This window comes from Mastacembelus armatus, chromosome 24 (assembly GCF_900324485.2).
Source record: "Mastacembelus armatus chromosome 24, fMasArm1.2, whole genome shotgun sequence".
Taxonomy (NCBI): Eukaryota; Metazoa; Chordata; class Actinopteri; order Synbranchiformes; family Mastacembelidae; genus Mastacembelus; species Mastacembelus armatus.
In genome coordinates, this window is record NC_046656.1 from 12,478,049 (window position 1) to 12,488,588 (window position 10,540).

General features: G+C 38.6%; 1 non-coding gene across 1 annotated transcript; it reads left to right on the forward strand.

Annotated features, from left to right (window-relative positions):
• Window positions 1-6,841: 6,841 nt before the first annotated feature.
• trnal-cag (transfer RNA leucine (anticodon CAG)) lies at window positions 6,842-6,924 on the forward strand. Its single transcript has one exon. It is a non-coding gene; the product is annotated as a tRNA-Leu (tRNA).
• Window positions 6,925-10,540: the final 3,616 nt, after the last annotated feature.

Sequence of the window (10,540 nt, forward strand, 5' to 3'; positions counted from 1 at the left end):
CACAATTATTGAAAATCAAAAAGATTCAGGAAACACACTTTTCATCTGACAGCAAAGGTGGCCACACTCAAATATCTTTAAACAAACGCTACATATTAAAACAGTGGGTATTTATAGTGTAGCTAATATATATGCAGTTCCTATTAAATGTAGATGGTGCTGCTGTTCTGACTGCAATTTATATATACATATATAATAGTACAGATTATGCTTGGTGCCAAATATGGCTAAAGGAGGAAAAGAAGGGGAAAAAATGCACATCTTGCAGCAAGGGATTATGGGTGTTGCTATTCTTCATCTCACTGTGGCTCAACAACAGGCAGAGTAATTACAAAAACACTTAATATCAGTACCATTAAATATAGAGTAGTTTTCATTGAAAAAATAAGTAAAAATAAGTACAGTTCATTTTATATTTCCACTGAAAATAATGCTCATCTTTGACTAGTCCATCACAATCCTCTCTCCGAGAACTCTGCAGGAGTATTTATTGAGCTTTGTCGATCCTGTGACTTTTACGTTTTTAGGAAGTAGGGGCAAAACACTCAACTTGTCAGCCTCTACCATTTCCTCTCTAGAAGTTGACTCAACATCATCTTAACCTTTAGTCAGAGCTTTCTGCAGAAAATCAAAGGCAGCCATCGCTGTTTTTTTTTAGCTGCAATAAATCAACAAGAAAGGAAAAAGAAAAGAATGAGTCAACAATCAGTGACACAACATTGTTGTGAACTCCATAAACTTTGCACACAGGCATTTACAGGAATTATCTGTACAGGGAAGGTCTTCAATGAGAAAGGAGTGTATTACGTCTTCAATTTTAGTAATTAAATCATTCAAACTATTCATCACAAGATTTCCAATATTAATGAATATGGGGACATAGGCTGAACAAACAAAAGAGTCTCCTCTTGTTATTTCTCTCTGATTGCTGCCTGGCTCAATTCCAGTCTCAGGTCAAGCCTGTGGAATGAGTCTGTCAGGTAGTCTGTTATGTTTCCTATTTCCTCTCCTGTCGTCATGTCACTTCCCTGGGCAAACAAACAACTCGGCGGTCTAACTCAACACCAACTGTCAAGGTAACAACGTAAGGCTCGGTGTGTGTGGACGGGGCCCAAAGCTTGCACAGCTGTGTAAAGTATTATCCATCTGCTGGGGCTGAGGTGAGTAGTGATCACTTTAAGTCTCGCGTTCTCCGGAGGCACAAAGGAGGCTGACTGTCTGGTTGGTTAGTCCAGCATCCATTGTGTAGCTGGTAAGGGAACGCACAATAACGTCACATTTGGAGTTCGCCCACTTAAGTTATATGATGTTCTTTGCGTATTAACTGTAGGCCAAGAGGAAGTGTCTGATTTGAAGTACGTGACTAAGGCATATTAATGTCTGAGGAGGGGATGGCCTTTAACCTACATGCTATAGATATGTTATGGTGTGTTTGCATTAGCTGTACCCGTGCTGCATTATGAGCACACTGTAGCTGCATGCACCATAGACTTATTTGCACCTGAATGAAGCAAAGTCACTATTCAAAGTAATGAGCGAATAACTACACCTTTTCCTGTTAAGCCTTGCAAATTGAAAATAACAAAACCCATTACAACAACATCATCACATGAAATGCAGTGAACTTCACACCAAATTAAACTACTCTGCATGATGGATAAAGACACATTTACATCAGTAAATACTAAATGTTGCCGGAGTGCATTTCCAGTTGGAGTGTAATACAGCAGCATAATAACCTGTTTACAATTTGTACTTGGCCCTAAATCTGGCCAAAGGAGGAAAAGACGGGGGAAAAAATGCACATCTCACAGCAAGGGATTATGGGTGCAGCTATTCTTCATCTCATTGTGGCTCAACAACAGGCAGAGTGTGGGGTGGCAGGCAGGCGTGTACGTCGCCGGACGAAGAATGGACCAGACTTGTCGAGGGACAGGTGCCATGTGGCAGAGGATGTGCAGGGACACAGATGGGGACCCCTGGAAAACTTGGGGGACTGTACGAGCAGCCAAGGGCCTCCCACCCGTACCTGTGCTGTGAATGCTGCAGCTGAACGGGATCCGGCACCTGTTCTAAGCAGATACAGGCGACCAGCAAAATCACAGAGGGAGGCCAGCACATGGCTGCCAATCCAGGGAAGGAGAAGGCTAGATTTACATTTACCCATAAGCACAGCCTGATTGCTAAACCAGCACAGGCAGGAAAGCTTGTACTCTGCTGCAGAATTTACAAAAAAAAAAAAAAAAAAAAAAAAAAGGATTGAGAAATGTGTTTCCTTCCAAAAGTATGTGCAACTCCCTATAAAAATGATTCAGCAAGAGCTTTCTAGTTCTTAATTTTACTCATAGAAAACAATATGGAAAATCTGGGTCCAAGAAGCTTTAAAACACAAGCAAATTATTTTTAAAGCAACTGATGAAGAATTGCAGTGCATGGCCTATTTTTACAGCCTGGCCTGCATTGGTCCCTCTTTCAGATATAGTGTAGCTTGCACTGGTCTAAAGCAGGTATCTGGCTTGTTTTTGACTGCTGCAGATTCTCCCAGGGGCGGTGTAACTCTTCACCTCAATGTGGAGGAGGATGTTCCTATTGTGCTTCCTAATTGCAATGTGGTTGTTCCATTTAAGAGATAGAACATCCTTATCTTTTCAGTGTGTGATGTCCTATTGTGGGAATAAGTACAAGAGGCGTCTGAGTCATGCTCTAATTGAGCTAACTACAATATTAAATGCAATGTTTTAATTTCCAACCAACTATGTTTAATCAAAGCTAAGTTGTCAATTTAAAGCCACGATGTGCAATTCAAACTTAAAGGATATGGCTGATATTGGTTGTCTTCTAAGATGATGGTGTTTTTGCTTCATACATTAATATAAAAAACAGCAATTTCCAAACATTAATATGTTACTATTTTAAAAGGCCATGGCTTCATCCCTTTGATCTCAAGTCACTCCCTAGCTTTTCCATTTTAATGGGCTTACATACTGCCATTTTGGCCTGGCCCTGTCGTCCTGCATCAACAGAGTTTACAAAGTGTGTATCCTGAAGACCAGACGCACTAATGATTTAGATGAGTGATGTTATAAGTTCAGCAGTGTGAGTGAACCCCTTTTAACAGCTACTGTGGAGAATAGACAAAGCAAACCAGCAGGCTGCCTGATGACAACTTCTGGGACATACTCAAAGAAAATAACTATTCTATATTTCAACAAATATCATTCATAAATTTGTGTGGTTATACTGGAACAATTATGTCAGATTGTTAAGTAGGTAAGGGTCATAATATATAACATAATAGTGTAGAAAGCATAATGTACCAATTGATTTTGGAAAGAAAGAAAACAAAATAGAAAAATCATTAACTGCGGACAATAAACAGCTAAAGTCACCCCTGAGGGGTTATACTGTGGAAATAAGTAATTTCAAAAACAAACTACTTTGTTAACTATATGTTAATGATCCTAATGATGAGCAGCCAGTACATCTGAATTTGTATTAATGGCAATTTTCTTCATAAATATTTGGTTATTTGCTAAATAGTAGAATCAAAAAAAATATTTCTCCCTTATTTGGCTTTTTTTAAATCAATATGTTTTCAAATAATTTTGGATGTTAAGATAATAAAAAAGACTAATTTTAGGATTTTGTTATACTGACATATTGTGGTCTTTCATACTGATATATTCCAAACAAAGTGTCTGCTTGTTACAGGTTTTGTGCCGATGTATTTTTTTCCCCATTTTTCTTTTCTCTGTAATGGAAGAAACCTTGGTAAGCACTACTCAGACTGGGAAACCACTCTGGATGGTCAGCTGATGTGTGCCAAGAGGGAGCTAAAGAGATGGTAGTGCTAACTTCTTTCTGCTTGTGCGTAGTACTATGCTTTCAATTTTTTCTACACCAACCTCTAGATCTAGAGCTAGATTAATTGCAGCCCAAAAAAAAAAAAAAAAGCATCTGCAGTGAAAATACACTGCAATAAACAGCATGACCCACACACTCACACACTGGAAAGTCACTTGTAGTAGATCCACTATACCAGGTGAGGTATCAACTACACAGTAAAAGGGTCATAAAGGTGCTTTAAATGACTGCCAATGTTCCACCACACCCTGTCTCTCCAGTGGAAAAAAATAATTCTGGCATTACCTTCTCATGGCCGGTTGGCTCTGTCTACCAACCCTATCCTTCAGTGAATCCAAGGTCAGGTGACCATAACAAACAGACTTTAAACACTACAAACTATTGCAAATACACTGATTTATGTTATTTACTTAAAGGCATTCCTGCCCACACCTCTGGAATAGTCATTTAGGTCTGTATCACGAATGGTCTGAAAACAGTCAGCTTTGTGTAATTGACTGATCAGTGATGCAAGTTCCAAACATACAGGAACAACAAACCTCATTTACTGCTGCTTATTCAGGGATAAAGTACGTCAGCCATGACACACAGCATTTCCGCTGCCTTGATGTGCTCTGTTTACACTCAGAATTTCTGGGCAAGAATGTTCCTGACTGACCTTGGCGGTGGGTTACTCTGGCATCATTTCCACGCTCACTCCCATTCCTCCAACCTTACGTTACATGTGTAATATTCAGGGATGTTGTTGATGTCTGCGTTTGAAGGAATCCCTTCCTGCTTGATGCTCAGAACCATTTCCTTAAAGACTCAACATCAAAAATGAGACACATGGAAATGAGTCACAGTTGTCCCCAGAGTTCAGACACTTCAGCTAAAGTACCTTGCTGACAGATTCAAAACAGGATATGAGCTGGATAGGTCTATGTTTATTACAGATGGCGGAATACTTAAGAGCAGTGATAGCTGAAAACTCTGATAAGCAAATCAAGCAGCTGCAGTCACGTATCCACTGTGACCCAGAACTGGGCACACAAACACTGAGCTCAGTGTTCAGTGAGCATGAAAGCAGAAGCTCTATAGGCTTTGATTTAATACTGATCATCCAACACAGAAGCAACGATATTACAGAAGACGAAGATGCAAACATATAACAGACTACAGTAAGTTCACGTTCAGGCCACTTCTCCACTGCAGAAATAGCTACAGAGCAACAATGAGAACAAATAAATAAACATATCAGGACATTTTCCAGAACCACAACTCAGTGTAAGACTTGACCCTATAGTTTAGCAAATTCTGCTTCTGCACAATATTTCATAGTTTGCACTTTCACAGGCCAATTTTCCCATGGTGTTAGAAACTAAGAATCTATAAAAAACTAATTAATTACAATAGCCCGTGACCTTATAGGCTAACTTATGCCATTTATAAACTGACCAATTTTTGCTTAGTCGTGTAATAATAATTCTGCTGGCAAAAGTGCCTCTCAAGCATATAATTTAAACATTAACATAAGATATGGAGGATACACTATGAAATTATTCTGCAACCACCTCTCACTGCCATGCAAATGGAGAAGGAAAAACCTGTTTTAATTCTTATTTTAATTCGCTCCAATCAATTACTAATAATTAACCAGCGGATACGAAGAATTGAAGTGGAAATATCATCCAAATCAACAATTTGAGGCCGAGCCACTGCCTTGCACCAGCTTTTGTCTACTTTTCTACCCAACTGTGTATCATTTAAATACATCTTCTATCAACACAAACAAAACATCAAAAGTTGTGTCAAAGGTACAAAATAACACAGATAAAATTAACGTTAGTGAAAACATTAACGGATATTTACTTTAGTTTATTAAAATCTCGCGTTAGCTGCTAATTAGTAGGTGCCGCTGTAACGTTAAGTAAACACGTGGTAAATTACAGGTGACACCTGAGGTGACCTGTAGTGAAACCGTAGAAAAGCTTGCACTATTTTTTTCCCAAACAGGCAGTTTCTTTGGTTTGCTACAGGTATAGCAAATGAGGACAATGAGTTACACCTGAAAAAACCTACCTGGATTCATGCTGGAGCAATTTATCCTCAAGCCGTTCAAAATCACCGCCATCTTGGATTGAAAAAAAAAACGCCAGTGACGTACAGTTACGCGCGACGCACCTTGGGATTGTTTTGATAATTTTGGTGATGTGGTTAAAAAATTAGTTTTGACAAGCTGTGCATATTATTGTAATGTAACGTCTTATTTATTTATAGTCCCCGTTTCTTGGTGCGGGCATTTATTTGATTAAAACATACAAGAGCAGCAGAAAACTCTGGTGCACAGTTACAGGCCTATTTGAACTGCCCAAAAACTTTATGAAATCATGTTACTAAAACACACACACACACACACAGGTCCTACATTATACAAGAAACTGAAAAGAGAAACTGAAAGAGAAATAAAGGATTTACTGTAGCTAAATGCGCTCACAAAGTATTTATCAAATGTTAATTTGAATATATAGCCTAGATAAAAATCAGATTTGCAGCCCATTTTGAGTAAAGACCTAGCGAGCTGAATATCCATGTCATCCACTAATAGCATAAGACTTATGGACAACTTGATACTGCAGAGGTAGTCACTGCTAAGATGGTTTATGTTTTCTAAAAGTGCTTTCCTAGATACAAATAACTTTGTAATACAGCCCAATTTATAATTTTATGATATTGGTTTGAATTTTTTTATTATCTATGAGAGGAGCCTCAACCTAACTAAACATACCAAACGCCTCCACATTATAAAACTCAAGCATTGACACTAGTGATTGGGGTTTTCATGGTGTACAGCTGTTACTGTGATACAGGGCTGTAGGTTTCCTGCTGTTACAGAGGAATCAGCGCCCCATAACTTCAGCTACATCTGCACTAGCGATGTAGTCAAACATTCATAAGGAATTTCTTATGACTAAGTAATGAAAAATGGTTTGCAGTAGTCAGGATGGCCGAGCGGTCTAAGGCGCTGCGTTCAGGTCGCAGTCTCCCCTGGAGGCGTGGGTTCGAATCCCACTTCTGACATGCACTATATTTTCTGAACGGCGGGTGAGTGATCAGGGGCGCTTCAGGGAACTGAGACAAAAAGGAACTAGGGTGTTCATTTCCATTAATACAACCATAGGTCTTGTTTCTGGGCAATGTAAATATGTAAAGACATTTCTTTTCACAATAGGTGGCATGTTGCAGTTAGAAACACTGAGAAAGATAATTAGGATAAAATGACTGTTACTATTTGCAGTAACTTTTTTAAATGCCACTACTACCTAAGACACTATTTGCTTGAGCAGTTCCTCATTTAGAAACAGGCTTTGTGTAATGGTTAATATTAGCAACATGGAGAGTGACAGTAATTCTGCAGCTAGAGGCAGTGTTTAAATGAATAATTTCACAGAAAATGGTATAATACTCAATGAGACTTTCTAACACAGACATATCGAACTGTAGAATATATATATATATATGTGTGTTACGGTGAAAAAAAAAAGTTTTATTATACATGAAGGCATGCACATACATTATATGACTAGATACACAGTGTATACAATCTGACACAAAATAGTGTTGATTTAATATGAAATAAAATTTCTGAAAGTAGAATAGGTTACCTCTTCTTGACTAAACCTTAAACTCACAGATTCATAGCCCATAACAAATTAACAAATAAAATGAAACTGAAAATGTAGAGTTAACATAGCATTGTCCACATGTTTTCTGTACAGCAGGGTTAGTCCAGAGCAAGCGGTTGCAGAGGTGGTGCTGTGGTTTATGTGTAAATGTGTGGTCAAAGCAGCTTCTCCTGGATATATAAATACCCATTCCCTGTGATCCTCACTGTGTCCTCACTGTAGAAGGTAAAGGTTAAAAGTAACCAGAGGTAAAACCTGTCTTCAGACTCATTATAATGAGATTGGCACTAGTTCTTGTTGAATAAATTATTTGCTGGAGGCACAAATTTGTTTCTGATTTTGTCTTTTTCCAAGGACTGGAGATCTGGAGATACTCTGTGTTTTGTTTTGTTTCTCTTCAGGTTAGATGGATAGATGGAGGTATAGTCAAATAATTAATAGATAGACAGATTTTATGTATGTGTTTGTCCAAACTACTTTTTAATCATTCAACAGTATTTTAAGTTAATTTAAGACCTGCATCCACATTGAACATGGAAAATACAGAACACTGTAATTAGAAAATATCTGTTTTTAATTTCTATTTTTGTGCTGCAAAGTATTTTTTTGTTTAGCATACTCATGATTCTCAATGATTATGTCTCATCATAGAAAATGACTTTTTATGTGAAAGGTCTACTTTTTGACTACTATGCAGCCTGCACTAAAGCAATTACATAACAATCTTATGTTCATTTGCATACCTTTTAGGTGAGTAAATGTATCACTTCTTAAATTCAATCTTTGTAGTGAAATGTTTAAGTTTTACCCCTTAACTCTCTTCCTGGGTGTAATGCTCTAGCAGGACAGAGACTTAACATAGCAGGAGTCCCATTGCACAGCAGGTTGCACACTAATTGGTCATGATATTTTAACTGCAGCCAGGAGGGGGGGCGAGGAGGGAGTGCTAAGCCTGACCATTAGCGTACACGTGTGAGCTTGAAGGATGAGCTTCAGGGCATCCTGCTGTTACTGTGATCCAAACTGCATCCCTATGATAGAGACTAGACAGCTGACAGCAGACTAATGCTAATCGTTTTAAACTCAACTTAATGCAGACTACAGATTCTGGGAAATGATTTAAGAAGTGACAGGGCGGTGGTGGTTAGTGGACTGTAGGAGCACAAAATAAAAAAATAAAATATCAGAAGTCAGACTTTGAGCTGAAAGATAAATCACCTCTCTTTTTACCATCACCGTGATTGGTGACTATTTAGAACTGACTCAAACTGATCGTAACCCATTCATTTATGTCTCATGGGCGAGGGGAGGCGCCTTCCTTGCACAGGAAAACCCCCACAGTCAGAGGACAAACCCACGTCCTCAGAATTTCTTGTGAATCATTCATGGTCATGACTCAGTGGGGGTGGGGGTCTTTCTGCTATTTTCTTCCATGAATTAGGAAACAATGAATCTGCCCACCTCAAGCCACCCCACCACGACCCATCCAGCTCCCTAAAACTGAAGACAGATGGCAGCGTGAGCGCTCACCTCGCTGTGTTTGTGTAGGTCATGTGGGAGTGGGTGCTCCTGTGATGAAGCACTCCTTAAAACTCCTGACATCACAGGGAGGGGTCGGGATGCCGTCTGTAAACCCCTGATAAGGGTAACCTGACATGTATTGTGTGACAGTTCTTTTGTGAGTGAGCTGACCCCAAGTGATTTTAGGGTTGTAAGCATTTCACATAGCAGCCTGTCTGTCTGTCTGTCTGAGGAGACTGTGCCAGCCAAGCAGCAGGGCTGAAGTAGGCTAATTAGCCGGGGGCCTTGCCTCTCTTATTAGTATCACAGAGCCCTGGAAAATAAATGTGTAATTTAAATGCTGCCATTACTCTGCTCATTAATCTTAACACGACCCTTGGGACAACCCTTTGTTTTATCTTAATTGTACATGCTTTGTTTTCATGGTGATGATTACACAGCATGATGCAGTAATTAAACAAGCTAAGCGTGAAATGGGTAAGTGACAGTTTAGCTGAATATCATTTTAGCACTATGAGTTCTGGCTGTTTTATACATGGCTATTTGGTGAAAATATGTCTAATATTCCAATAATAAAATAATAACAATAATAATATTAAATCTTACTTTTACTATTGTAATTTTTTACAATACCCTGAAACAATTTACATGATAAATGTGGTTCAGCAGGTCAAGCAGGTTGCCCACTAATTACTAGGTTGGCAGTCTCATCGCCATCCCCTCCGGTCCACTTGTTAACGTGTCCCTGAGCAATATACTCAACCTCGAGTGCTCCCAATAGTCAAGCCAGAGCCTTATACTGTAGCTTGCTGCCATCAGTGAATGGGTTTTGGATAAATGCACTATATATTATTACTATAGTTTATTCTTGTTGACATATTTAAAACTATAGACAAAATTAGGGAGTATTTAAAGCGCAGTGAGAATGGATTTTAATAGGAGAAAGACTGCAACATCAGCATAAAATAATCATGTTTTGGGTTCCTGAATATGAAAGAGCATAGGTTTCGATTTTGCACTTGAGAGACATACAGAGAAACATCTTTCATAAAATTGGCACATATCAGTTTATCTCCCACCACTCACCAAGTGACATTTTGACACTGAGCGACAAACCCAATTTGTTTGTTCTGACAGTGATTGCTTTGATTTGCTTTTTCTTGTCTTGAAAACCGTTGCTATTTTAACATTACTGGCGCCAAGACAAATGCTGTGGTTGGGTTTCTAATCAGCAACACAAAACCTAAGATGCAACAAGTGCAGCGAGTTGTATTGTTTCAAGTCACTCTGAGAAATGTATTATAGGTTAAGTCAGTTATTTATATAGCCTCAAACCACATAAATATTATTAGTGATTCTTTTTGTAAGATTCTGAGATGTTTAATAACACCTGCCAGATTATTTAATATGCTGTTTCATCAGCATATCGAGTTCATTTAACAAGAAACCTATTTATAATAGGAGAGGTTGATATACGATAAGATCTTTTA